Source organism: Musca autumnalis, unplaced genomic scaffold, assembly GCF_047663935.1.
Source record: "Musca autumnalis isolate F117 unplaced genomic scaffold, ASM4766393v1 scaffold_1, whole genome shotgun sequence".
In the NCBI taxonomy this organism is placed as follows: domain Eukaryota; kingdom Metazoa; phylum Arthropoda; class Insecta; order Diptera; family Muscidae; genus Musca; species Musca autumnalis.
Genome location: NW_027411644.1, coordinates 132,858,967 through 132,884,197, shown reverse-complemented (window position 1 = coordinate 132,884,197; position 25,231 = coordinate 132,858,967). Strand labels below are relative to the sequence as shown.

Sequence of the window (25,231 nt, the reverse complement as noted above, 5' to 3'; positions counted from 1 at the left end):
AATACAGAGTCTTCACCGGCTTGCCTTTTCTTTAGTTTATCATGCTCTTCCAATAATTTATTCTCCACAACAGTCATTGTAAGATCTTTCTCATCTCTAACTTCAAGAGCAGTTATAAGTGTGTCATATGTAGCAGGCAGGCTACTCAACAGCATAGAAATAATCCACGACTCTGACAAATTTTCACCTAACGATTGCAACTTTGAAAACATTATCTTCATTTTTGTTATGTGAGAATCCATATCTTCCCCAGGTTGTAATTTGAGTTCACAAATATTTCTCATAAGTTTCACCTTATTACTCAATGAAGATTTTTCGTGATACGATTTAAGTGTGTCCCAAGCTGTTTTTGCATTTGCACAATTTGCAATACGATGAACTTCACTTTCTTCAACAGCTAATCCAATCAGAATTGTTGCCTCAGTGTCACGCTCCTTCCACTTTTCATCAGGAGTCACCGGAACAGGTTCACTGACAACATCCCATACCTTTTCCTTCTTTAACAACAGCTGCATTCTATATTTACACAACTCATAATTATCTCTGTTCAACTTTGTGAACAACAATTTTGAGTCAGCCATGATTCTCGCCAATCGAGTAAATATCCACGATAAATTTCACAATAAAAATTTGTCAATTGTGAACAAAATTTGCAGAATCCAGGCACCAAGAATATTTATTTCAATTCTTCAAGAAACAGCGACAACAAATCCTCTTTAAATCAAACCCGTTCGTTGGTATTGATATGGTTACGAAGTTTTTCGGCAAATCACACACACGCGACCCGAACGCAAAGTAAGAGAGCAAATGTTTTGATTTTTTTACTTCAGTTTTGTACTGAATGTCATGCAAGCAGGTTGATGCCGCTTTATTTGTTTTTTTGGGTACACTGAAAAGATTTTGCAGTTGTACAGCAAATATGTGGAGGGAAGAATTTGAAAATGATTTTTTGTTTTGTATTAATATTTTTAATGACGCAGAACGCCTCGTCTGCAATGCAACAATAAAAAATGTACATATATCCATCTTACCTTAGGCGTCATTATAATACGCATACATAATATCATTTAATGACGGGAAATGTGCGAAAAAAATATGAGTGGATAATTTTCACTGTGAGGTAGAAATCGATGTTGTTTAACAATTTTTATTTTTTTATCTAAATTTACCCGAATTTCGTTAATTTTATTTTATTATATTTAAGTTAAGACCCTAATGTACAAATATAAAAAGAACGAAATCACTATCATTAATCAATTCTTAGCAATCGCAGTTTTAATAAATGAAACTGAAGTGGATACTTTTGACTGTGATTCACTGTATATTATTTTTAATTTTAGTCATTTCATACTCAATATGGAAATCATCACCCTGTTCTGTTCTGTCAGTGTAATTTTACCCACACATAAACAATTTAAGCGCTCGCTCTTCTTGGTCGGCTATGCTTTAAATGCGAACGCATAGGCCCATAACCTGTAGAAAATGTATGTGGAGGCACGAGGATCGTTTTCTATTTTATAATTCAGTTCTTTATTGAAGGAAAGATGTAAGACAACTAACTAAACGTTACAAAAGTAAATTATGTATTATGTACAATGATGGATGATATGTGTGACACATGTAATATGGCAGACAATATAAAATGCAATAAATGAGAGAAAAGAGAACATAAATGAGTATGCGTGAATACTGTTGCATTTGTATATAAGAACAATGTTGCCACATCTAATATTATTGTTATTTATCCAGGTATTCTAATAGCAGGGTTCCCAAGCACATATGATGTATATGAAATATCAACAAATGCATTCTCTTCCGGTTCTTCCCATTTAAATACTACGTCCTTTTTCATTAATCTTGTTAATGTCATTGCTAGTTGACTATATTTCGGGACAAACTTGCGGAAGAAATTAGTAATGCCAATAAACTTGCGCACATCTGATACATTTTCAGGTCTTGGAAGTTCTTTAATACATTTTGTTTTCTCTTCGCCAGGTCGTATACAATAAGCACTTACCGTATGTCCAAGAAAACTGACGCTTTCCTGAAGGAACGTGCATTTAGTTGGTCTTAGCGTTAAGCCTTCTTCTCTAATAGCGGTTAGGAACTCTTCCAATATCTGAAGACCTTCGTCTATTGTCTTGGACGGAATTATCACCTCATCCACGTAGCTTATGATGTTTCTTCGATGTTTCAACTTACGTATTATCTGCGTTATCATTTCCTGGAAAACCATGGGAGCATTTGTTAGTCCGAAAGGCATTACATTGTACTCGTAAAGACCGTCTGGTGTTATAAAAGCTGTGAATTTCTTGGATTCTTCTTTGACAGGTATCTGGTAATATCCTGACGTCATGTCTAATGTCGTGAAGTACTTATTTCCGGATAATAACGAAAGTTGTTCTTCTACCACCGGCATTGAATATTGCTTCTTGATGGTTACTTCGTTTAACGCTCTATAGTCCGTACACATGCGACTTTCACCGTTCGCCTTCTTGACCAATAGGACTGAAGAAGCATATGGCGATTCACTTGGGCGAATAATATGACATCGCAGCAACTTGTCGATTATGTCTGACAGAATTTGTCTTTGGGAAAATGGCACTTGATATCGCTTACCAACAATAGGCTTGTCTGTAGATAAACTAATCTCCATTTGGGTACTTTTACACCTTCCAAGCTTGTCAAGATCTTCAGCAAAACAATCCTTGTATGACAACAATATTTGGTTCAACTTTCCTTTTTGTTCCGCACTTAAATCTTCTCCGACATTATATGTGGTTGGCAGTGTTGACTTCACCTTTAAAACTCCATACTCAATGGTAAGCCTTTTGTCGTATTTACACAACACGTCTCTTCCCAACAGTATATCATACGACATCAAATCGTTAGGAACCACATAAATCGTAGTCTTAATAGACTCTTCGTCGATGACGATCTCCGTTTCGAACATTTCCAAAATTTCAATAATGGATCCACCAAAACCTTTCATTCTTCTTGATGTTGCTAAAACGCTTACACCTTCTGGGACAACACCTTTCCTCATTAGGGTGAAGTCGCTTCCTGTGTCCACAAAACCTTCATACTTCTTACCATTAACCGTAACATCTTTCATGACCGGTGGGCAGTAATCCTTAAAATCTCCTGCCATTGCAGCCACGGTTTATCCTTTGGTTTTACATTGAGAGGCATCGTGCCCAACCTTTGCACATTTACTACACTTTGGCTTCTTTGATGGCTGTGGGCAACTAGTCGATATGTGCCCGAATTTATTGCAGTTAAAACATTTCGGTCCCTTGGGTACCACTCCACCTGATGCACTCATACTTTTGCTTTCTTCATCATCTTATTTGATTTCCTTACATAGGTTGGTGTGGGCAAATTCTCCAACGACCTTAGTAGTTCATTACACGTCTGCGGGTTCATGGCTAAAAGCGTTCTTGTCAAGCTGCTATCATTGAGACCGTTGATAATGTACGACAATATCGACCCGTCGTCTATACTTCCTCTTTTCCCTATGGCCAACATCGCATAGTAATACTCCACCAAGGACTCATTAGAGTTTCGTTTCCTAGCCATAAGTTCACGATGGATATCGGCAACACTTAGTCGGCTTGGAAAATCATTCAAAAATTGTCGCCTGAACTCTTCCCATGTCTCAACTACTGGCAACGCATCTATCCACATTTTAGCGACACCCTTCATTTTATGATGCACTGCAAACAGAGTTGTTTCATCTGACCACCCATGTAACCTTTGCAACTTCTCCACCTTGTCGATAAATTGGACTGATGTAACATTCACTTTAATTGGATCGAAATCTGGTATCATTACAATGTAATCCTTCAAACAACCAGATGTTCCTGAAACTGGCTGTCTTGACAGTGTTTCTCTTTCATCAACTTCAGCGGTCCCTTGCTGCCCTGTCTCCCCTGCATTAACTCGTGTGTTTGACGGCACAGCCCTTTCTGCTGAAATTGTGGTTAACTGCTGAACACTTCTTGCTAAAGACATCATTATGTCTTTCAGTTCTTTCATTTGTCTCTTCATAGATTCAACATCATCGGCTTCCTCGAATCCATGCCAATCCTCCTGAGAATCTGACTTAACTTCAACTTCGTCACTTCCATTGGCAGCCATGAGTCTGGCATTTTTCTGAGACTTATTTCCTGTTCGTTCTAAATTCTTTTCGATCAACAATTTGTTTAAATCAGCAACTTTTAGCTGACTTAACTTAACCTTCATAATTATCCCTTGTTGCTTTGGAAAACTCTTGAACTTATTCTGCCGATTTTCCTGCAACGATTTCAGCAAAAAAAATTACTTTTCGGTTAACTTTTTCCTTTTTGAATTTCTTTTCTTTGAGGTTCCCCTCTTTATTCCTTGTTTCAATCTGCTTGATGTACTATTGTTGTCTTACTCACTCGCACTTGTGAGTATACCTTTGTACATTCTCCTTTGATTGTTGTTCTCCTTCGCTGCTTATGAGCACTTTACGCAATCTCCTAATACTCACTCGAACTTTTGAGTATAACTGATGTTGCGTTTTTACACTTTTGGTCGTCGTTCCTTATTGATGCTCTCTGCTACACACACACGAACACATTGTTTTCTCAGCCTTGTTGAGTGTTTTCTGCATTCTTGTTACCAATTATTTCTGCAAATTGTTATCGAAAATGATGAAATTTCTTGTGGATTTTTGTTCTGGATCCCACTTCTGAGTTTGTCAAGATGGTTTTTGTTTTATAATTTAGGTTTATTTAAAATAAAAAGCAATTCTTCAATAAAATACAAAGATACAAAAATAATGTGTGTAGTATGCTTGGGCTTTCTTAAAACCGTCCGCTCTCGATCAACGCTCAACGACGACTAACTCAATCGCTCATTTTGATACTTGACACCACAGACCGACCTATCGCGTTGCAGCACTTCAGATGTTCTAGCCACTTTTTCCGCTTGTGTTCACTGACTAATCTATTGACTTCCATTGTCAGTTCCCTGACTCTGGGGTCGTTAGGGTTCGTACGGCGAAGCTCATCACTCTCATTAGCTAATCCCGTCGCCTCTGCTGGGAAATTGGGTCTTATTTCAGGTATTCGACCAGCAGGGATAAAGCGAGCGGCTGCAGCAGTGATGATGTCTCGGAACTTCCTCTCTGCTACCCGAACATCAGAGGGACTGGGCAGTTCTCTGAAGCGTTGATTAGTGAACTCCCTGAAACCTTGCCAATCCGCTTTTCCATGATTAATGAAAGTGCGGCGTTCAGAGGTTATGAAGTCTGGTGGTCTGTTTATGGAGATGAGGATTGGGAGATGGTCCGACCCAAGGGAAATGACGGGTTGCCATGTCACGTCATTCGTCAGACCAGGTGACACGATGGATATGTCAGGCGAACTGTGGCAGTCTCCTCTAATCCTGGTGGGTGCGTCCTCGTTCGCAGTGCACAATGTGGAGCTATCTATTTGCTCAGCCAGATCTGTTCCTCTCTGGTCATTCCCTAGAGCTGAATGCCATAACTCGTGATGTGCATTGAAATCCCCTAGGACCAGCCGGTTATCACCTCGCAACAGAGGCCTGATGTTAGGCAAATAACGCGGGGCACAGCTATTGACCGGCGGGATATATACATTCAGCAGTTCTATCTCGGCGGATCCACACCTTACCGCTACCCCCATACACTCCACGTATGGGTCACTAGAGTCTAGCTCAGGCGAGATAGGTCTGTACTGGACAGACTGGTGCAGTAGGAATGCAAGCAAGTTGTATCCATCACAACTCCGAAGACTGCAGTTGTTGCTCAGCTTCGTTTCCTGGATCGCCGCGACCATAATATTTCTCCGACTCATAAAGTCCACGATCTCATTTATCTTGGTTCGAAGACCATCGCAGTTAAACTGCAAGAATGTTACATCCTCAGGAACTGGGACAGCATTACGCGGTGTTAACGGCTGCTGCTGATATTGCTGTCTGGGAGATTGCGGGGGAGTTTCATAATCCGATGATGTTGATGATGAAGACTCACTGAGGTTTATAGTGGCGCAGCACGAGGCAACATAAACCCTGTCGTAATACTCCCTCAGGTAGGTGAGGCCTGAACAGTTTCTGAAATGCATCCATCCTTGGCACCCGTTGCATCTCATTGACACCGACCTATGGTGGATGAGACGTTGACAAACGGTGCAGAACCATGGCCCGGGGTTACTCTCAATCCCGGCACGGACCAAAAGAATCCGGAGTAGGCATTCCGGGACATGCCGCTCCCAAAATAAAAATAAAGACGAACACGAATAAGTAGTTGCTGAGGTGACGGCCCCTGGCCGAGAAGATGGTTCCTCGGGTCAATCCGATATAAAGAACCGGCCGTCGCACAGTGCAAAATATGCGGAACTTTACTAATAACTTTTAAAGGAAAAGGTGTAGATTCCTAAAATTTTGCACAAATGTTTATTATATTAGTGGACAGTGTGGGGCTCAAATTGGGCCACATATACCCGCGGTTTCCTGTAGCGCTCATGTAACGGTGGCTGCCGTTTTTACGTTTTACATTCATTTTTCAATCGATTTTGATGCAAATTTGTATATTGAGTTTTCAGCGGATAGACAACTTAGGTACAAAATATTTTCAATATAGGTTCGCGTTTTGGAATAGCCCCCACATGCCGGGTTTCCTCATATATGTATTTTAAAGGTTAAAGACAAAAATTGCAGCCGATTTTGATGCAAATGTAAATTTTAAGATGTAAGCGAATAAAAAAACCTCCTCACACAAAAGCTGTCAACATAGGTCCACTTCTAGGTGAAGCCCCACAACCCTACACATCAATTAAGGAGTAAAATGTCAATATTTTTTGTTTTCCTTTGTATCTATAATGTTTATTGGTCCATTCAGCAGGTCTGTACCATTAATTTTGTTAATAATGTCTTTCAGATCAAGTTCAGGTCTGCACTGCATTACAATTTTTAACGTATTTTGGTATTTGCACCGCAGCATCTGAAAATGTTGCACTATATGTAAATCACCAACATTTAGATGTCAAAACTATGAATAATTGCGAGAGGTTTCTTTATTTTACAGAAATTATCATTGTTAGAATTAGTGAGTCCATTTCTTCAAAACACAGACAACAATGGCGTTCATTGTCGCGTTTACCTTCCACTTTTGGAAAATGCAACTGAATGAAATTCCCGAAGTCTTTTTAGAAAATCTTGAATATCTCCAAAGACCGCGCATTACCGCAGCAGTTTTATAGCTTTGCAAACAGAGGAGAATCCAATCTTTCAGATTATATATATGAAGCTTTTTGTAGAAAATTAACTTATGTTGAAACTGAGGTATGGGGTATTGTAACTCGCGATCAGTTTTACTATACCATAACTTTTGACCGCATTTCGGCAAAATGAACTGTTTTGTCCCGATTCACCGAGGGGTTTCTTAAAATAATAATTTGAACGGATGCTGTGGTCGTACTAATGTAAAAAAATCGCAAAAAATCGTTGAAATAAACGAGTTTCATAATTTTATTTTCCAATTAGTGGTTTTACAACACAATGTAGAGCTTAATGCTCAAAGGAGAAGTTAAAGAGCACACTTCAGAGTTGAAGTTTCTAATGTATGATTTTTTAATATATCCACTGTATCTACCTCAAACGGATGCTGACATTTTGAAACCTGAAAAATTGGGTTTTTTGAATTTTTGCTCTAATCGGGACGCGCAGCTGGATTTCCCTAAAAGCTTTTTATTGGATTGTAGTATTCGCGATTTCGCATTTTTTAATGTACAACATGAGGGTGTAGCCCTCACAGGATCACAGTAATCTGCGGCTAAACACGAAATTTTTGTGCGTAAATTTTTCTCAAAAACCTATTTTTTTGGTTTAAAATTTACAAACGTCATTCGATTTCCGTGGAAACCCGCGTAAATTTAGTTTTTTTACGTTCTGAATCTAACAAGCCACGACGCTTAAAAATCCACCCACTAGATCGGCGGATATGATACGACGACTAACTCAATCGCTCATTTTGATACTTGACACCACAGACCGACCTATCGCGTTGTATGTGGTTAACAAGTTTTCTTTATGCGCACCCCAAGTGCTGCCAGTTAGGGACTTGAGGACCTTGTTCCTGTTTCTCAGCTTATCGCAGATAACTGTAGTATGCTGGGACGACTTATACATGCTATCGAATGTGACCCCTAGGACTTTGGGGTAGTTTGTGGTCGGAATAGTTGCACCGTCGACCTGAATGTGCAGTGTGAGCTTCATTTGCGCCATCCATGTGGTGAACAGTGTGGCTGTTGACTTAGTGGTGGATATTTTCATATTCCTCGCGTGCAAAAATTCTACAAGATCAATGAGATAGGCATTTAGCCTTTCACAAACGTTACCGATATTGGGACCTGACGCCATGAGTGTACAATCATCCGCGTACGTAATTAACTCAATGCCGTCGGGAGGGCGAGGAATTGCATTGAGGTAGAGGTTAAACAGTTCCGGAGATATCACCCCTCCTTGGGGAACTCCCTGCTTCACTCGATGGGGTTTGGACTTCCTGTCTCTGAATTCCACGTATGACTGGCGACCACACATATAGTTGATGACCCAGCGTTTCAGACGAGGCCGGAGGGTAGTATTCTCGATATCCTCGAACGGCCTAGCATGGCTGACCGTATCAAACGCTTTGGTCAGATCCAATGCTACCATCACTGTTCTGTGACATGGTTTGTCCTGGTTAAGTCCTCGTCCAATATATGTGGAAATGGCGTGCAGTGCTGTTGTGGTACTGTGCTGCTTCCGGAACCGTGTTGATGATCCGTGTTGATGATCTGCAACTGGATAACACGTTCTGATGCTGGGGAGGAGTAATGCCTCGAGTATCTTTGCTACTGGTGATAGAAGTGAAATCTGGCATCTTTGCCAGGTTTCAGCAGCGGGACCACCCTGCCCATCTTCCAGGCATCGGGAACTATTAGGGTGGCTAGCGATAAGTTGAGGACCTTACTTAAATACTCGACACCTGTCATCCAGATGTTTTAGCATCACCATAGAAATTCCGTCAGGTCCAAGCGCTTTGGATGACTTTGGGCCTCGGATAACATCTGCAACATCATCCATCGTAAATTGTGGCGGTTCTTCTTCGGCTGAAAGAGATCGCAAACGACGCAAAACACTTCTCTTCGCCCGGTCGCTATCGGGGTGCTCGATAAATTGTCGGCAGAAATAGCCAGCGCACCTCTTCGGATCTGTCACTGCCACGCCGTTAAACGTGACAGATGTCCGATCGTCTCTCCTACCAGGGTTCGATAGCGCCTTAACCGTTGTCCAGAATTTATTACAGCCGGCTCCAATGTTGCAGCACTTCAGATGTTCTAGCCACTTTTTCCGCTTGTGTTCACTGACTAATCTATTGACTTCCATTGTCAGTTCCCTGACTCTGGGGTCGTTAGGGTTCGTACGGCGAAGCTCATCACTCTCATTAGCTAATCCCGTCGCCTCTGCTGGGAAATTGGGTCTTATTTCAGGTATTCGACCAGCAGGGATAAAGCGAGCGGCTGCAGCAGTGATGATGTCTCGGAACTTCCTCTCTGCTACCCGAACATCAGAGGGACTGGGCAGTTCTCTGAAGCGTTGATTAGTGAACTCTCTGAAACCTTGCCAATCCGCTTTTCCATGATTAATGAAAGTGCGGCGTTCAGAGGTTATGAAGTCTGGTGGTCTGTTTATGGAAATGAGGATTGGGAGATGGTCCGACCCAAGGGAAATGACGGGTTGCCATGTCACGTCATTCGTCAGACCAGGTGACACGATGGATATGTCAGGCGAACTGTGGCAGTCTCCTCTAATCCTGGTGGGTGCGTCCTCGTTCGCAGTGCACAATGTGGAGCTATCTATTTGCTCAGCCAGATCTGTTCCTCTCTGGTCATTCCCTAGAGCTGAATGCCATAACTCGTGATGTGCATTGAAATCCCCTAGGACCAGCCGGTTATCACCTCGCAACAGAGGCCTGATGTTAGGCAAATAACGCGGGGCACAGCTATTGACCGGCGGGATATACACATTCAGCAGTTCTATCTCGGCGGATCCACAACTTACCGCTACCCCCATACACTCCACGTATGGGTCACTAGAGTCTAGCTCAGGCGAGATAGGTCTGTACTGGACAGACTGGTGCAGTAGGAATGCAAGCAAGTTATATCCATCACAACTCCGAAGACTGCAGTTGTTGCTCAGCTTCGTTTCCTGGATCGCCGCGACCATAATATTTCTCCGACTCATAAAGTCCACGATCTCATTTATCTTGGTTCGAAGACCATCGCAGTTAAACTGCAAGAATGTTACATCCTCAGGAACTGGGGCAGCAATACGCGGTGTTAACGGCTGCTGCTGATACTGCTGTCTGGGAGATTGCGGGGGAGTTTCATAATCCGATGATGTTGATGATGAAGACTCACTGAGGTTTATAGTGGCGCAGCACGAGGCAACATAAACCCTGTCGTAATACTCCCTCAGGTAGGTGAGGCCTGAACAGTTTCTGAAATGCACCCATCCTTGGCACCCGTTGCATCTCATTGACACCGACCTATGGTGGATGAGACGTTGACAAACGGTGCAGAACCATGGCCCGGGGTTACTCTCAATCCCGGCACGGACCTAAAGAATCCGGAGCAGGCATTCCGGGACATGCCGCTCCCAAAATAAAAATAAAGACGAACACGAATAAGTAGTTGCTGAGGTGACGGCCCCTGGCCGAGAAGATGGTTCCTCGGGTCAATCCGATACAAAGAACCGGCCGTCGCACAGTGCAAAATATGCGGAACTTTACTAATAACTTTTAAAGGAAAAGGTGTAGATTCCTAAAATTTTGCACAAATGTTTATTATATTAGTGGACAGTGTGGGGTTCAAATTGGGCCACATAGACCCGCGGTTTCCTGTAGCGCTCATGTAACGGTGGCTGCCGTTTTTACGTTTTACATTCATTTTTCAATCGATTTTGATGCAAATTTGTATATTGAGTTTTCAGCGGATAGACAACTTAGGTACAAAATATTTTCAATATAGGTTCGCGTTTTGGAATAGCCCCCACATGCCGGGTTTCCTCATATATGTATTTTAAAGGTTAAAGACAAAATTGCAGCCGATTTTGATGCAAATGTAAATTTTAAGATGTAAGCGAATAAAAAAACCTCCTCACACAAAAGCTGTCAACATAGGTCCACTTCTAGGTGAAGCCCCACAACCCTACACATCAATTAAGGAGTAAAATGTCAATATTTTTGTTTTCCTTTGTACCTATAATGTTTATTGGTCCATTCAGCAGGTCTGTACCATTAATTTTGTTAATAATGTCTTTCAGATCAAGTTCAGGTCTGCACTGCATTACAATTTTTAACGTATTTTGGTATTTGCACCGCAGCATCTGAAAATGTTGCACTATATGTAAATCACCAACATTTAGATGTCAAAACTATGAATAATTGCGAGAGGTTTCTTTATTTTACAGAAATTATCATTGTTAGAATTAGTGAGTCCATTTCTTCAAAACACAGACAACAATGGCGTTCATTGTCGCGTTTACCTTCCACTTTTGGAAAATGCAACTGAATGAAATTCCCGAAGTCTTTTTAGAAAATCTTGAATATCTCCAAAGATCGCGCATTACCGCAGCAGTTTTATAGCTTTGCAAACAGAGGAGAATCCAATCTTTCAGATTATATATATGAAGCTTTTTGTAGAAAATTAACTTATGTTGAAACTGAGGTATGGGGTATTGTAACTCGCGATCAGTTTTACTATACCATAACTTTTGACCGCATTTCGGCAAAATAAACTGTTTTAGCCCGATTCACCGAGGGGTTTCTTAAAATAATAATTTGAACGGAAGCTGTGGTCGTACTAATGTAAAAAAATCGCAAAAAATCGTTGAAATAAACGAGTTTCATTATTTTATTTTCCAATTAGTGGTTTTACAACACAATGTAGAGCTTAATGCTCAAAGGAGAAGTTAAAGAGCACACTTCAGAGTTGAAGTTTCTAATGTATGATTTTTTAATATATCCACTGTATCTACCTCAAATGGATGCTGACATTTTGAAACCTGAAAAATTGGGTTTTTTGAATTTTTGCTCTAATCGGGACGCGCAGCCGGATTTCCCTAAAAGCTTTTTATTGGATTGTAGTACTCGCGATTTCGCATTTTTTAATGTACAACATGAGGGTGTAGCCCTCACAGGATCACAGTAATCTGCGCCTAAACACGAAATTTTTGTGCGTAAATTTTTCTCAAAAACCTATTTTTTTGGTTTAAAATTTACAAACTTCATTCGATTTCCGTGGAAACCCGCGTAAATTTAGTTTTTTTACGTTCTGAATCTAACAAGCCACGACGCTTAAAAATCCACCCACTAGATCGGCGGATATGATACCCCTCAAATTTCGAAAATTTGCAAAAAATTATTTTGAAAATATCGCGTATTAAAACACGTTTTGGATGTGTCAGTTCTACTTAAATAAATAGATCGATACGCGTGTTTAAACTGCGCGAAAACAGATATTTAAAAACTCTCGTAAAGCCAGAGATATAATAGATTTTTTCTAAAAATTGAGTGCGATGCTACATCCACGGTTCTTGATGGATCGCATTGAAACGGCATGGAAGGATGTATTTTTTAATGGTGATTATTGAAATCGGATGCGCATAAAATGTAAATGAACTTCGCGGAAATTATGACCATTTTACAGTATTTTGCACCCTTAAATGCAGCAGATGCTACATCGTGGCCAAATAGAATTTGACAAACTGTACATCAAATAAAAGGGATTGATTCGCTGTGTTGGAAAATCGGATGCACATCATGCCATTTTCATATTTACGCGGCTTATATGCGTCTCAAATGTTGTAATATTCAATATAACATTATTTTAACATTATGCCACCATTGGAATTCCTTGTGATTTAATATAAGGTTCTAATAATATTATCCAATAGGAAAACTATAAGCGAAAAATTTGTTACAACGGAATATCATCATTATTGCGTGAAATTTTGACGAAAATGCCGAAGAACTCAAACATTTTTTCTCCAACTTTTCCTATAAAACCATAAAAAATACAATTAGAATAATATGATTTTATTTTTTTCGTAATATTTTCTTCGTATTTTTGAAAATAACATGAATACTATAGTTCCAACCTTCACAACTTAGGTTTCATTTTATTCCTAAAAATGTCTGGATGCTGTTATAATTTTTTTTATATATTTTTCGTAACTATGAGCGCTATTGTTTCAAAAATATGTTTGTAAATACGTGAAATTATTGAACAAATTTGATTTTTCGCGAATCCATTGAGACTTCGCGATTATTTTTTGCATCATCGCAAAGGTTACGAATTCAGTTAACGATAATAGGATATAACAGCTAAATATATTAAGCCGCGATTTTTTTAGAATTTTTTCTAATTATCATAATTAAAACGGTCATATCTTTTGCGCGCAACGATCAAAGTTAGCAACGAAAACAGATTTGGAATGCTGATTTTTTTCTTAATCTATGTACCAAAAATCATTGATGTAGTATCAACAATTTTTTGATTTTTTTGAAATGGAAAAGACAATTTTATACATTTTTCCTGATATCTTAACACGCGAATGAAATAAAAAATTATAATTTTGAAAACTTCAAAAAATCACTTCTTTCCGACTAAAATTGCATGAAAACAATAAGAGTTTTGTAAGAGTTTTGGGGAGCTGACAAAGAAACCTTGTTGACCTCTAACAATACAATAGTCCGGTCTGTGGTAAGCTATGCGGCGCCAGCGTGGTCTGCAAAGGTTAGAAATACGCAGTGGAAGAAGATTCAAACCTGCCAGAATGCGTCAACACAACAAGATGGTGTCGATGCAGTACCTGCTTGGGTGTTATCGCAGTGAGCATCCCTGTCACGATTTAATGGACAGGCTTCCCCCACCCAGGCACGTCAGGAGAGATCTTCATGGTCTAGAGAGAGAGAAAGCTCCAAAGGTATAAAATAGAACCTCTAGATCAAAGAGCCTATAAGGCAGGCTTGGATAGCATTCACACAGACATGGTCGCGCAGGCAGTACAGATATACACTGTGAATGTCGTACTTGGGGTTGTCGCCATCCATCGCAGCAGAAGAACGCCAGCTGCCAAGACAAACACGAGTGGTTTTAGCCCGGTTAAGATCCGGACGATGCATTGGGCCCGAATTGATGCCACGATACCGAACACATGCCCGGCATGTGGATTGGGACCACACGACACACTGCATTTGCTTAGCTGCCCAGCTAACCCCATTCATCTGTTTTCTGATTCTTTATGGACACAGCCAGTCCAGGTTGCAGAATTCTTGCGTCTGGATGCAGAGGAACCAGAACCTAATACACGAACAAACATATATGCGTTGCTACAAAAACAGATATCTTGATATGGAAATAAAATTCCATAAATTAGAAGCGATATCCCAGAGTCTTTTTCAACATTACAAACATTTCACCAATTTTCGTAACGTAATTGGGAACATTTAAAAGCTCAGAATGTCTTCATTGTTGAAATACATCCAACCAAGCCTGAGATACTCGTCAGTACAATTCAAATAAAAAATGGGAAAGTGTAATAATAAAGGTGATACATATTTTCCTTTCCTTTTGGAATACGACTATTAAATACGGAGATATTCGCATAAAAATAAAACATTGAATTTTTGTCCACATAAGTTTTTTGTACACTCCCACTCTTGAATATTATGCGACCATCACCAAACTGAATATTGCGATATCTCCGTTATTTGATCACCTACGCCAACCTACTTTGCATCATTGTAAATATGTGATTTTTTACTTTCATAGTCAGGCTTTGGAAGGTCCCCAACCAAAGCTGTGATATTCGTCATTATAATTAAAATCGCAAAAATGAAAAGTTGGGTTCTATTAGCGACTATTGCGATATATTCGTTGTTTGACCACCTAGACAACTTGCTTTACATCGTTGTAAAGGTGATATTTTCTACTTTCACTAGCTGGTTTTTCTTTTGATATACCTTGTATATAAGTTTTTTGCCGATTCCGACCCCTGAACATTATCCGACCATCACCAAAATCAATAGGCTTCTTCCCTTCCGGGACCCTCATCAACACCCAAAATTTGGTTGTGACCTGTGGCGTGATTACAAGGTTTAGGTGGACAGACGGACAAAAAACTGACACACATAGCCAAATCGACTCAGCTCGTCGAGACATTCATTTCGGTATATATAAGTACGGATCTACGACCATTATTTCGATGCGTTACAAACTTTATGCTCCCCACATAGTGGTGTAGGGTATAAAAATACAACCCAAAGTTGGGGACAAACTTTTTGCTGGACATATGTCACAGTCGTATAAAATAAATTCCGTGGAAAACTAGTGCCTAGTTGTAGTGGTGTAGGGTATCACATGGTCGGCCCCTCTGACTACTTGTTTTATTTTACTTTGCTCTCTGCTGGATTTAATCATGCGAACTTCTGATTTGTAGCCGAATGCACTACACACAGTGTTACGGACAGACATTAAGGGTTGTTTAAACGTTTACATGTGCATCACCAACTGTTTTTTTATATTGTAGCCGGACACACACGCTCTGTGTAACCGTTCTAACTACTTAGTAAGTAGTGAAGTAAGTAATTTTACCTTGTTTTTGTTTTCGCCTTTTTGGTGTATTGCTCCCGATGGATATTTCCTTGGACGGTATCCCATAAATATTCATGCTGTAGCAGAGTTTTAACAGCGAACGAACGCCTAGTGTAGTAGTACGTTTATATACAACCGGATTTAACAGACCCACTGGGTTTCAAGTGTCAACTCCCTTTCGTATACGTCAAATAAATCCTCATTAAGAAGGTTAAACCTGCAAAAGGCTATAATATAAACATGGCCTAATTCTCTCTACCAAGCAACTTTTCTACCACAATACTCGTTGAAGCTGACATCTTCTCTTTAGCAAACATTCTTCTCCACAATTTACAGTCTAAGATAATTCTATTTTGAAGGGAGAGACTGGGCCCAAAAAAAAACACACTGACACAAAATAAAAACCACTGTTTAAGGGTTATAGCGATTTTTTATTTTAAATCGCTACATTAGCGATTTTGGCAATTTATGGTAGCGGCTGTAGAGATTTTCACGTAACATTGTTTATAACATCACTTTTAAAGCATTGATGGGCAAAATAAATTAAGGAAGTGAATATTTTTCTCTTGCATAAATTAAAAAAAAAAAACAATTTTATTTATTTATTTATTATTTTGTCTGTTGTTTTTTAATTGATTTCTTATGTTTTTTTGATCATAAATACACACCTGCTCAAAATAATAGATACTGTCACGATTTAGATTGAATTAGCTGCCCACATCTGCTGCTACACTGGCTACTTGTCATTTGGTGTGCGGCTTGAGCTCGTCGGCATTGGGGCGGGTGTTCTTGCATGCAAATGTGAGAGAAGCATCGTGGTTAATTATTTATTACATTGAACCAGTGTATACTAAATGCCACGAAAACAGAACAAAAGAGAAAAATTGGGGCTACAAATCATCGCATAACAATTCCTTGTTAATCATTCGATCAGTTAATTAGTCAATCATTTCATCAGCCGAACAATCCATGGTGAAAAAATATAGTAGGCGAAAAGTAATCAAGTTGTTGTTTTCCTACTGGCTCCCTCCCACGGTTACTCACCGATAACCTGTCCATGGTAATCCTGAGCCTAGATTTAGGATTACCCCAAACACAAAGACAATTGATCCAACCGTTTACCAAATACCTACCATTCGTTCCTACTCTTATATTAATTCATAATATATTTATAATCTTAAAAGTAGTATTTATATATATAATCTCTTAAATGTGTTTTATTTCCAAAAATTCATTAATGTTCTCATTGACGAAGTTTTAGTTCAATGGCGAAAAAAATCTTATCTGATATCAATAGAAAACAAGGGGACCCTATTATAGCGCTATATTGGGGATTCCTGTTCCTTATCTCAAAAAATCTAACTCATTAACGTCTGAACTAAAATTTCGTAGGGTTACAAAAATAACTAAGCTTAATTTTAATATCAATTATATCGAGTAATAGTTTTTTACTTTTAAAGCTCTTTAAGCAATTTTATTCAATAAATAACTTCAATGTATTTGTCTTCTTCGACAATATCCATCTCTTTACGGGCTTAAATTCATTTAGGTTGTGATATTGAGCCACAACAAAGCTTCAAAGATAAACAAATAGATCAACAAGGGTGGTTTAAAGTAAACAATCAGTGAATGGAATATAATTTGTCTGATAATGTGTTGAAATGTTTAAAAAAAAACAATCGGAATAATGTTTATTGTATCATAAGAATTAAAAAAAATCATGGAGGGTATAATTATACAAATAACAAATCACGACACATGAACTGCTGCCCAAATGTCCACTATTAACCGTTTGGCTGCATCTGGATAAGCATTTACTTACTTTGCGCCTCTTAAATTTCATATAAGAGTTCTACTTAACTTAATTTTCTGGCTTTACAGCGTGTTTTTGTAAAAATGCTTGCCTGTCACACGAACCGTTCGTACTAAAACGTATACGTTCAAAATTTGGTTCTTGTAAAATTTTACGAACCATTCGTTTTTATCTGCAAGCTTTCGTCTATTTTACAAAAGCTTTTATATTTCAGGGTTTCCATGATACTTATTTTGTGAATTTTGCATAGACATCTGCACGTAAAATGTGTTACTTGATGGCAAACCCGATACACAGATGTCAAACAAAAAATAAAAAAATTTAATCAAATCTGTCCAAAAATAATTGTGATAATATGATGAAACGGAGGTACATATACGCGTGTGCTTCTATGGAAATAAATAAAATTGCATTCCCTTCCAGTTTTCGTGTGTTTTGTGCCATTAATTACTCAAATTATTTAATTTTCTTTCAAAACGATGGGTCTTTTCCATTCGTTTATTTTTGACGTATTCGTTCGTCTGATTTTGTTACGAAACCCAAAAAAATTACGAAAATAAAAAGCTTTCATTTGTTTGTCACACGAACACAAACGTCAACCGCTATGAAAACCAAATTGTGTCTTCGTTCATGAAATCGACGAACGAATGGGCAAAAACTTTTTACAAAAACATGCTGTTAATATTCCTGCCTCGTAAATGTCTCTGTGTTGAAATTGTGGCAGCTGGACGTACAGAAAAGCACCGATAGATGATGATGTTGCTGCTAGCATTGACGCTTGCTGATGTTGTTGTACTCGCTGTCGTTGTGCATCGATGGTATGGTTGCGATGTTATTCAATGGTGTTTGATTTAGCAGATTTAGAAAAATATGGTTGTCGTTGTATTTCTTTTTATTTGTGTTACAATTTGCGTTACAATTTGGCTTCCGGAACAAAAGAAATTATTCGTCTATCTTTGTTGACTTTTAGAGTGGTTTTACGTTTAGGACGAAAGCTTGTAAAACTTAAACACTGTTTTGTTTCTTTGTTGATTGTTTTTTTCTTTAAACTAACGACCTTGGTTTTTTCCTTGTGTTTTACCGGTCATATTAAGTTGTTAACAAGTAAAAACAAACACTTCATATTCATAATTAAGCTCGATAAAATCACTATCATTCTCTTATGTTACAGATCATGTTTTGCTCTTATTTTTTTTTTTGTTCGAGACAATCTCTGGTTTATTTCTTTTCTTTCTTTACTTTGTTTTTATTATTCTTATTCGAAACAGACCATCATACATCCAAGTTGTGACACTGATTTGTTGTAAATTCAAACGTTATTTTATTTATTCTCTCTTATGTTTCATTTCTGATGTTTGGTATTCTTTGTTTCTTTGTGTTATGTTCGGAAATTGGACACAATAAAATTTTGGTTGTTTCTTATATTTTATGACAGAATCACTGTTTATATTTTTTCACCTCTTTCTGTTTTAATCTTATTTCGATCTTATGTTAAGATCACAAGGAAACGAATTTGTTCTTTATTTATTTGTTTTGGAGATTCTATTTTTCTGTAGTTGGGTGTTAGATTATAGGCTTAATTTAAACGATCACACTGTTCCTTTGGATTTTACTTTTTTTGTTATTGAAATCGGTGGCTTTGCTTAGAAATGTTTCTATTATTTTCTATTTCGTTTGTTCTCTTGTCCGAACGATAAAACGAAATCACTGATGTTTTTTTTTTCTTCTTTATATACCAAACAAATTTGGTGACAGACACAACTTCACTGTTCTTGTTTTGTTTTTATCTGTTGTTCAACACTACTGTCTTTTTTGGTTCTTTCTCGTTCCTTTTGGTGTTTTTGGTGTTGCGGGTGGTTTATCCGTGTTTTTTTCTGTTTTTCATGGGTGTTGCAGATCTAGTTTTGTTGTTTTTATTTTCTTTCTCTGCGAATCTATCACACTTTTGGTTTCCCTTTCTTCTTAACAATCACTCTTTGTTTTATGTTGAAACACAGACTTGTTAAATCAAACACAAATATTAAGCCTTTTATCATTTTGCCTGTTCATTTTGTTTATATTTACACCTTTTGCTTGGGGATGTAGTTTTCGCTACGCATTTTTTTAACAGCTCCGCTACGTTCCTTTTTTCTATTTTTTTTCCGCAAGATGAAATTTGTTGATCTTTATTCTTTTTAAATTAAATTCTTTTGGTTACTATTTTTTCGGTAAAGTTCGTTGTTTTTGTTGGGAATAGAGTTTTGGGTGATAGTTTTCATTCCTATGCGGATGGTGTTTTCCTCTGTCGTGGCCTGATGGGTATTTTCCTGCGTCGGCTCGTGCTGGTGGTTACTATGCCGATGATGATGGTGCTGCTGACAAACATCAGAGCGAGTGGACGATGTTTAGGACAGTTGGCTACAAATTAAGTTGACTGTTGCACAATGTGTGGCTGGTGGAAAAAATGTGGTTGACGCAAATTGATGCCTGACAAAATGAAGGTGGAAATACGAGAATTAGCATGCGGATGCTAGCTTTCGGCATAAATAAAACTTACGGTTGTACGTGTAAAGCTCGCTACTGATGTTGAAGAATAATCTGATTTTGGACTACAAATCCTTAGTGTGTTTTATAAGCGTTTTGATGGTGTCGCGTACTTTCTACATACAGCCATATGCAAAGATACGAAATTGAGTTTTTACGGGTGACATTAAATAAAATCCAACAAAATAGAGGTTTTTGCCCGCTATTTTGTCGAGGCTGCTTCTTTATTCGGCTGTTTTTAATAGTTGCTGCCGCTGATTGCTGTAGAATTGGCAGATGTTTTCTTCGACCCGCGCCGTCACATGTCTTCTCCGTAAAACTCCACACTTTAGTTTTTCCGGCTTTCGACAGTTCTTGACTCGACCACGACTTAAAAAGGAAAGAGTTAAGTTGGTTGCGTTTGCTAATTTCTGCCAATTTTTCTTCCTTTCTCCATCCACTTGTACCAACTGCAACCTACTTCAGGTTATTATACAGGGTTGTGTTCACTTTTCGTAATTGTTTTTCTGCAATTATTTGCTGACGTAGCGCAATAAATTAGTGACGTGGCAGATTCACCTGACACGGTACAATACACTTTGTACATTCTTCTTGAAAGCTCAAAAGAACGATTATATTTATTTAAAGAAATTGAGAATATGCTTTTTCTTATACCTCGATATCATACAAGTATAGCAACGTAAGTTTCATTTGAAATTAATTAAGTTTAGGTTATGTTTCTACTAATGGCAGTAGATTTTCTGCTCATAATAATAGATACACTTCAGTTATAATCGGAAATAATTAACTTTTATTAGCTTTTCATTTGAAATATTGTTGAAAATAATACAATGGACTATTATCTGGTATCTTCGAATCTTACCCCTCCACTTTCCTAACAAAATTTGAAGTACATGACCTTACTTCTTGACTTATCCAAAGAAACGTTGTGTAGCTTACTTTCAATAAATAGTTACGACAATGTTCGCATTCTGGAGGGAAATAATATTGTATTCAATAAAATGTAAAAGGAATAGGAATGCAAATGCGAAATGATGAAATATTTGAAAATTTTTAATTGAAAAATGTTGAGTGCTCTAAGGACTCCATATCCTTTTCCCTAGGAAAGTATCATAAACCAGACAGAAACCACTTCTAATGAAGAAGTGATTAATTAACAATAATTTCAAAGTGGAAATAGGCCCAAAGAATGCATATTTTCCATTGTACGTATGAATGTACATAGCTTGAAACAAGGTACCATCGTTGGAGTACTGGCCTGTAATCTTCCGATGCTGTATTTATTCGTTAAAAGTTGTTTTTGAATACAAAATTATGCTAATATGCACTCTTGTAGCGCCCAAATTTAAATTCTATTAAAAAGTAATCAGTTTCATTCATTTCTTTTAAAATATCACGTCATCGTAGTTGAGCTCAAGAAAGTGCCTGCCAGTAGGCTATTGAAGGTACCCTTGTTTCGCCCCTGTAGATTCATCCGTACAGTGGAAAATATCAATTCTTCATTTAAATTGGTTTCTGTCCGGTTTATGCTACTTTCCTAGGGAAAAGGATATGGAGTCCTTAGAGGACTCAACATTTTTCAAATATTTCATCATTTCGCATTTGGATTCCTGTTTATGTTACTTTTTATTGCATACAATATTATTTCCCTCCAGAATGCGAAGATTGATTCAAATATTTATGGGTAAAAACGATGAAAGTAGGCTACGGAATGTCTCTTGGGATAAGTCAAGAAGTAAGGTCCTGTACTCCAAATTTTGTTAGAAAAGTGGTAGTGGTAAGATTCGAAAATACCAGATAATAGGCCATTTAGATATGACATCATTAGCCGGACTTAGCGCATTATCAGATTTTATTTGCTAAATCCAGCCAAAATCTACCAGATTTCCCATAAAAAAATAAATCCTAGTATTGGGTGGATTTGTTTTAAATCCGGCATAAATCCTCGTATACAACTCTGGTTTTTGCAACATGTTGCTAAAAAATAAAAAAAGTTGCAAGCTGGCACAAGAAACAAGGTAGACGCATCGGTGAATTGCTATTATAAAAATAATTGAAAATGTCAAAATTAGTAAACAAGGCGGAAAAATTAAATTTGTTTTGATGTACAAAGTTGATTTTAATCAAACAAGACTAATATTTACGATGTCTAAGCAATAAAATAAATCTTTATTTGATCTTTAGTTGACATTAGTAGCATAATGTGCTAACATTGTCAATATTAAACGAAAAATTTGTAATTTGCCGATGTTTCTTGAGACGAATTCAACTTACAACAACTTCTTTGACGTTTCAAATTCGATCAGTAGTGGGATGATGCATCTTCCTTGGTAATTGTGCTATGAACTAAAATCAGCTGACTGCCATTTAAAACCACCAAAAGGTATATCTAAATTCAATGAGATTTGTACTGGATTTATTAAATCCAGTTGAGGATTTATTGCTTGTCTAAATAAGCTATAACAGTCCATTGTAGTATTTTCAACAATATTTCACATGCAAAATTAATAAAAGTTCATTATTTCCGATTATTTAGGGGTCGATTATGGATAGCAACCCAACTCCAGTTGCGTTGCCGACAGCAAATTTAATAATAGAAATTTCCATTTCCGCATTGAAATTCACACTTTTTTACAATTAAATTAATAGCTGAAGGTTCAAAACACTGATATTGAATGGATTTAAAAAAAAATTCTGTCGTTTCAGTAATTTTAATTGTAAGATTTTCTCATCTGGCAACGCAACTACTGTTGAGTTGCTATCCATAATCGATCCCTATGATTTATTATATTTATTTAAAGAAATTGAGAATATGCTTTTTCTTATACCTCGATATCATACAAGTATAGCAACGTAAGTTTCATTTGAAATTAATTAAGTTTAGGTTATGTTTCTACTAATGGCAGTAGATTTTCTGCTCATAATAATAGATACACTTCAGTTATAATCGGAAATAATTAACTTTTATTAGCTTTTCATTTGAAATATTGTTGAAAATAATACAATGGACTATTATCTGGTATCTTCGAATCTTACCCCTCCACTTTCCTAACAAAATTTGAAGTACATGACCTTACTTCTTGACTTATCGAAAGAAACGTTGTGTAGCTTACTTTCAATAAATAGTTACGACAATGTTCGCATTCTGGAGGGAAATAATATTGTATTCAATAAAATGTAAAAGGAATAGGAATGCAAATGCGAAATGATGAAATATTTGAAAATTTTTAATTGAAAAATGTTGAGTGCTCTAAGGACTCCATATCCTTTTCCCTAGGAAAGTATCATAAACCAGACAGAAACCACTTCTAATGAAGAAGTGATTAATTAACAATAATTTCAAAGTGGAAATAGGCCCAAAGAATGCATATTTTCCATTGTACGTATGAATGTACATAGCTTGAAACAAGGTACCATCGTTGGAGTACTGGCCTGTAATCTTCCGATGCTGTATTTATTCGTTAAAAGTTGTTTTTGAATACAAAATTATGCTAATATGCACTCTTGTAGCGCCCAAATTTAAATTCTATTAAAAAGTAATCAGTTTCATTCATTTCTTTTAAAATATCACGTCATCGTAGTTGAGCTCAAGAAAGTGCCTGCCAGTAGGCTATTGAAGGTACCCTTGTTTCGCCCCTGTAGATTCATCCGTACAGTGGAAAATATCAATTCTTCATTTAAATTGGTTTCTGTCCGGTTTATGCTACTTTCCTAGGGAAAAGGATATGGAGTCCTTAGAGGACTCAACATTTTTCAAATATTTCATCATTTCGCATTTGGATTCCTGTTTATGTTACTTTTTATTGCATACAATATTATTTCCCTCCAGAATGCGAAGATTGATTCAAATATTTATGGGTAAAAACGATGAAAGTAGGCTACGGAATGTCTCTTGGGATAAGTCAAGAAGTAAGGTCCTGTACTCCAAATTTTGTTAGAAAAGTGGTAGTGGTAAGATTCGAAAATACCAGATAATAGGCCATTTAGATATGACATCATTAGCCGGACTTAGCGAATTATCAGATTTTATTTGCTAAATCCAGCCAAAATCTACCAGATTTCCCATAAAAAAATAAATCCTAGTATTGGGTGGATTTGTTTTAAATCCGGCATAAATCCTCGTATACAACTCTGGTTTTTGCAACATGTTGCTAAAAAATAAAAAAAGTTGCAAGCTGGCACAAGAAACAAGGTAGACGCATCGGTGAATTGCTATTATAAAAATAATTGAAAATGTCAAAATTAGTAAACAAGGCGGAAAAATTAAATTTGTTTTGATGTACAAAGTTGATTTTAATCAAACAGGACTAATATTTACGATGTCTAAGCAATAAAATAAATCTTTATTTGATCTTTAGTTGACATTAGTAGCATAATGTGCTAACATTTTCAATATTAAACGAAAAATTTGTAATTTGCCGTATGTTTCTTGAGACGAATTCAACTTACAACAACTTCTTTGACGTTTCAAATTCGATCAGTAGTGGGATGATGCATCTTCCTTGGTAATTGTGCTATGAACTAAAATCAGCTGACTGCCATTTAAAACCACCAAAAGGTATATCTAAATTCAATGAGATTTGTACTGGATTTATTAAATCCAGTTGAGGATTTATTGCTTGTCTAAATAAGCTATAACAGTCCATTGTAGTATTTTCAACAATATTTCACATGCAAAATTAATAAAAGTTCATTATTTCCGATTATTTAGGGGTCGATTATGGATAGCAACCCAACTCCAGTTGCGTTGCCGACAGCAAATTTAATAATAGAAATTTCCATTTCCGCATTGAAATTCACACTTTTTTACAATTAAATTAATAGCTGAAGGTTCAAAACACTGATATTGAATGGATTTAAAAAAAATTCTGTCGTTTCAGTAATTTTAATTGTAAGATTTTCTCATCTGGCAACGCAACTACTGTTGAGTTGCTATCCATAATCGATCCCTATGATGGCAGATCGTGCTCAATAATATGGAAATGAATGGAATTCGTATATTTTATTGCAAAAATTGATAATTTTTTTATATATTTCTCTTTTCTCTGTAATAATTGATAATTTTGGAGGTTATTACACATTTTCGTAATATTTTTTGGTCTTAGTCTGTAGAGATTTGTGGTGGTTTTTAAAACAACTTGTCTGTTGCAATTTTTATCTCGATTTTTTCACACTCCCGCTTTTCTTTTCTCCCGATACCTCTCTG

At 37.3% G+C, this 25,231-nt stretch overlaps 1 protein-coding gene across 2 annotated transcripts in view; it reads left to right on the top strand.

The window, feature by feature from the left end:
* eIF4B (eukaryotic translation initiation factor 4B) overlaps positions 1-25,231 on the top strand; it is a 211,767-nt gene that overhangs the window by 91,671 nt on the left and 94,865 nt on the right. The window lies entirely within an intron of this gene.